A 6000-nucleotide genomic window follows, 5' to 3' on the forward strand; every position below is an offset into this window, starting at 1 on the left:
CTCCCTGAGGGTCTAGGAAGGGGCTGGAGGTCTGGGGGACGTGGCAGCGGGGAGGAAAAGGGGGAGACGGCTGGGGAACTTTCTATCCTTTGGACCTGTGGGAAAGGAAGGGAAAAGAAAGAAATAGCTTTGGTTATTTGGTTCTGCAGTAAGAATCCTGTCTTCCTCCTGGTGCTGATTTTGTGCCCACCTTCCACCCCCCTCCTCCAACAAGGCTCAAGAGCCAGCTGAGTTCTCCTGGGTGGGATGGGGCTAGTTAGGAAGTGTGGGTTCTTGTTCTCACTCTGTCAGCTGTCTGCCCTCCCAACCTCGGCCAAACTCCCTAACGCTAAGGGAGGCGTCTGCAGTGGAAACCCTGTTTCTTCTACTTCCACCTTCAGGCGGGCCCCACCCCATCTCCCCCTCTGCCTCCTCCCCCCAGATCCCACTTTTCTCAGCCCAATCTCTGCTCAGATCCTCAGCTGTTTCTTGGCTCCTGCTTAATGACCTTCTGGTCCCAGCTCTTAGCCTTTGCTCATGTCTCCTGCCACTTGGCACTATCTCTTGCTTGACTCTGTGTCGCATTCCTGCAGGAAGTCTGCTTAGATTGGGCCGTCCTGCCTGCCCTCACTGCCCAGCTGCTGGCCCAGAGGGCTCATTCTTGCAGTAACCAATTTGAGTGGTCCTGGGTGTTCTGAAGTGCTCCCTCGGTGAGAATCGCCTCCTTGATGAGATGTATATTTCTTTTCTCTTTTTCTTTTGGCCGCATCACACAGCATGTGGAACTTCCCTGACCAGGGATGAAACCTGCACCGCCTGCAGGGGTAGTGCGAAATCTTAACCACTGGACCACCAGGGAACAGGAGGGGAAGCAGCGTGGTCTTTTGTTCCTTTTGAGGGGAGCCAATGGCACAGCTGCCAAGAGCTGTGTTCAAGGTTCCAGCCCCAGCCCCACCTCCAGGGCCTCACCCTGAGCATGACCCCTAATTCCCCAGAGCGCATGTGGACGCAGGAGGAGCCCCTCCCTGTTTTACTCCTGAGGTTGAAGATCTAGTGAGATGAAGGATGTGTGGGCATGCTTCTTAAACTGTAGAGTGTATTACAAAATTCAAGGGCTTGTTTTCATTTTGGAACCCTACCACCACACACACACACACACACACACACACACACACACACACACACTCTCTCTCTCTCTCTCTCTCTCTCTCTCTCTCTCTCTCTCTCTCTCGGCTTGTGGTAGATGTGACTGACTGATTGCCCCTGCCTTCACCACCCTCCCCTTCCTTCTCTCTTCCTTCTTCCACCCTACAGCCTCCCGCTGCAGTACTTACCTGGCTCCATCTTTATGAGGCAAGCACAGGGGGTGACAAAAAGAACACCTGTGAGTCAACAGGTAAAGTTTAGTTTACTGTGATCTAAATCTCGGTCTCTCCTTCTTCTTCCCAAGGATGTACACACGTAGACCCTTCAAGGGATGAAAGGGATAAAACTGCTCCCTGTGGCTTAGCTTGGGACTCACTGTGGAGCTGGACACTGAGTAGGCGCCAGGCAAGGGTGTTGAGCGGATGCACTGGCTTCATTCATATGGTAGGTAGACAGAGACATGAGAGCATTATGCACCCCTGAACCCTACACCCTCACACGTGACCCACCAGATCCACCCCCAGACTCACAATCATGTATTAATTCATTTTTTAAAAAATAAATTTATTTGTTTTTGGCAGTGTTGGGCCTTCGTTGCTGCGCGCGGGCTTTCTCTAGTTGCGGCGAGCGGGGGCTACTCTTTGTTGCAGTGCGTGGGCTTCTCTTTGCAGTGGCTTCTCTTGTTGCGGAGCACGGGCTCTAGGCGCGCGGGCTTCAGTAGTTGTGGTACGCGGGCTCTAGGGCACAGGCTCAGTAGTTGTGGCGTGTGGGCTTAGTTGCTCCGCGTCATGTGGGAGCTTCCTGGAATAGGGCTCGAACCCATGTCCCCTGCATTGGCAGACGGATTCTTAACCACTGTGCCACCAGGGAAGCTCCCTATTAATTCATTTCTACTAGGGTCAATTTCAATCATGTTAATTATTCATGTAGCATGCCTACCATGTGTCAGGTCACAGTACTCAGTCCCTAGAGACTCTTGTCCCTGTGTAGACGCCTGGCATAAAGGTGGGGAGGGAGACTTGGAGAGATCGGTGCACCCAGAGCAGGGAGGATGGGGTTGGTGGGTAGGGGCCTCTGGGGGATCCAGGGGATCCTAAGACCTTTACCCCCATGGCACAAGTGAATGGAAAACCTTCCTTGATCCAAGCTGCTTGTTCCTGTCTCCTCCCACCAGGACTGGAAGAGGACTTGGGGGCTGAGCCCATCTGTCGTTTGCCAATAAGTGTGCTCTCATAGGATGGAGCTTCTGAGGTGCCCTGGTGCCAAGGCTGGCCTTGTCTTGCTTGGGGCTGGTGCATAGGTCATAATGGACAACTCCAGAATGGACCCAGTGCAAATGTGGTGTATTAATTAATTTTTTTTCTGACCCGCAAATCAGAATATAATATGTGACATACAGACCAACTACGTGACATCTGGGCACTCTGGTACTCATATGGTTGCCGAACATAGAGGCACAAATGTTCACACACACACTTCTGTACTACAACAGCCCCAGCCCCTTGCAAGACAGGCCCCTAGCACTGTTTTTTTGTTTTTTTAAAAAAAATTATTTATTTATATCTTTGTTGCAGCATGTGGGATCTACTTCCCTGACCAGGGATCGAACCCAGGCCCCCTGCACTGGGAGCGTGGAGTCTTAACCACTGGACCACCAGGGAAGTCCCCCTGGCACCTTTTGAGCCACCCATTTTTGCTGGCTTTTACTTATGAAAGAAGTGTTCAGCTGAGGTCAGCCTCTGAGCTATGCCATGGTCCTTCCTGTTACCTCCTTCTTCCCCTTAGTGAGTGATGAGTATGGAAGAGATCCATGGGACTAGGCTTGGGGAGGGAGTGGTAAAGACAACCTTAGGGCCAGCCAGGATCTGGCTTGGTAGAAAGAGAAAAGACAGGCCTTGGAAAGAAAACAATCCCATTAAAAAATGGGCAGAGGGGCTTCCCTGGTGGCATAGTGGTTAAGAATCTCCCTGCCCATGCAGGGGACACAGATTCGAGCCCTGATCCGGGAAGATCCCACATGCCGCGGAGCAACTAAGCCGGTTCACCACAACTACTGAGCCTGTGCTCTAGAGCCCGGGAGCCACAACTACTGAGCCCATGTGCCGCCACTACTGAAGCCCGCGCACCTAAAGCCCATGCTCCACAACAAGAGAAGACGCCGCAATGAGAAGTCCACGCATGGCAACAAAGAGTACCCCCTGCTCGCCACAACTAGAGAAAGCCCTCGCGCAGCATTGAAGACCCAACGCAGCCAAAAATAAAGAAATTAATTAATTAATTAAAAAAAATGGGCAGAGAACCTGACATTTTTCCAAAGAAGACATACAGATGGCCAGCAGGTACGTGAAAAGGTGCTCAACATCAGTAATCATCATGGAAATGAAAACCAAAACCACAACGAGATATCACCTCACACCTGTTAGAATGGCTATCATCCAAAAGACAAGAAATAAGTGTTGGCGAGGATGTGGAGAAGAGGGAATGTGAATTGGTGCAGCCACTATGAAAAACAGTATGTTGGTTCCTCAAAAAATTAAAAATAGAACTGCCATATGATCCAGTAATTCCACTTCTGGGTATTTATCCAAAGAAAACAAAAACACTAATTTGAAAAGATATATGCACCCCCATGTTCATTGCAGCATTATTTACAATAGTCAAGACACGAAAACAGCCTAAGTGTCCATCAACAGATGAGTGGATAAATAAAATGAGTATTATAAACAATGAATATTGTTTAGCCATATTGTTTGGCAACATTGTTTCAGCCTTAAGAATGAAATCTTGCTGTTTGTGACAACATGGGTGGACCTTGAGGGCATTATGTTGAGTGAAATAAGTCAGACAGAGAAAGACAAGTATCATATAATCTCACTTATATGTGGAACCTAAAAAAATTCCCCAAACAAAAAACCCCTCAAGCACACAGATAACTGAGAACAGATGGGTGGTTGCCAGAGGCAGGGGGTGGGGCCTGGGTGAAATGGGCGGAGGGGGTTGGAAGGTACAAGCTGCTATACACCTGACACTAATCTAACCTTATCGTTAATTATACCTCAGTTAAAAAAAAAAGACAGGCCTTGGACTGTCTCTCCCCAGTTCAGGCCGAGGTGCTCGAGGGGTAGGAGTTGGTGGCTCTGGAAGGGAACCAACACAATCTCCTGGACCCTCAGCTAAACCCCTGTGTCTGGCGCATCAGAGGCTGTAAATTCAATTCTAACTCAAGAAGAGAGCGCAGACCCAGGAGTGGGGTCAGGCACCTAGACACATAGCACACAGACCCACATTGCGTTTATGAGAGACACGCACGTGCGCGCGCGCGCACACGAATGACACCCACACAAAGAGACACAGAGGCACAGATACCAATTCAGTACACACACACACATACCCAGGGAGACCATGACCACACAGGCCCACAGCACTCACAGAGCCCACAGCCAGCGGAGCCAGACCCTGACCTGGGAGCGCAGAGCAGGGGGCAGGAGGCAGTCTGAGGCTCTGTTTGTCCTCAGGTGTATTTGTAAAGGATGGGGAGGGGCTGGGGTGGGCCAGGTGCACTGGGAGGTTCATGGGCTGAAGGTGTGGAGGAATGAGGGGGGCTGGGCTAATCTTTAACTGGGCAAAGAGCAGCTGGAAACAGGGTGTGTGTGTGGGGTGTGTGTGTGTGTGTAAGGGTGGAGTGGGTGGGAAGGAGCAGGGAAGAACCCGTTACCCCATCAGCCTGGTAACAAGGTGCCACAGAACCAAGGCAGGGGGCCTATACCCTGGCGAGGCTGTTTAGCACCCAGAGGGCCGTCTCTAAACACTCATGGAGCTCCTACTAAATGCCAGGCCCCAGGTGCTTCACACACTTAGTGAACCCACTGACGCATACAAAACAGTGAGATTATCACCTGCTTCCATGGGTGAAGGAGGAAACAGGGAGCCTAGTGGAGGGGCCTCTGGAATCTGTGCCCTGGGAACCAAGCCCCAGGCCTGAGTTCTCACATGTGCTGCCCCAGCTCAGGGAGCTCGCCTGGGAGTGGAAATTGAGTGAGTCAGAAAAAAAACAAACTTGTGGTTACCAAAGTGGGGAGGGACAAATTAGGGGTATGGGGTTAACAGATTAAAAATTACTATATATAAAATAGATAAGGGGGCTTCCTGGTGGCGCAGTGGTTGAGAGTCCGTCTGCCGATGCAGGGGACGCGGGTTCGTGCCCCGGTCCGGGAAGATCCCACATGCTGCGGAGCGGCTGGGCCCGTGAGCCATGGCCGCTGAGCCTGCGTGCCCGGAGCCTGTGCAACGGAAGAGGCTACAACAGTGAGAGGCCCGCGTACCACAAAAGAAAAAAAAAAAGATAAGGAGCAAGGGTATACTGTATAGCGCGGGAATTATACTTATTATCTTGTGATAACCTATAATGGAATATAATCTGCAAAATACTGAAGCACTATGCTGTACACCTGAAACTAACATAATGTTGTAAATCAACTATACTTCAGTAAAAAAAATTTTTTTAAATAGAAGTGGGGATAAGATTAATAAATTTCCAGGACACTGAAAAAAGAAAAAAAAGAAAAGAAGAGGGGACTTTACGGTTGGAATGTCGACAAGCGGGAAGCAAGCCTGGGGTTTTGCAGTCCAGACCACCAGCTTGCTCTGTGCTCTGCAAGCCCCTGTGGCCCAGCCCAGCTGAATCCTCTGGCCTCTTGTTTGTGCCACACCCCTTGGCTTCCCTTAGGCCCCTGCAGACAGACCAGATGCCCCTGTTACAAGGCATCCCCTCTCTCCCTGCATCTTTCTTCTCCTGTATCCTGCTCCGTGGGACTATCTGTTCACCTTTGTATCCCCAGGGACTGGCCCTTAGCAGCTCTCCTGGCCCTCAGCAGG

The sequence above is a fragment of the Orcinus orca genome, chromosome 2 (genome assembly GCF_937001465.1).
Source record: "Orcinus orca chromosome 2, mOrcOrc1.1, whole genome shotgun sequence".
NCBI lineage: Eukaryota > Metazoa > Chordata > Mammalia > Artiodactyla > Delphinidae > Orcinus > Orcinus orca.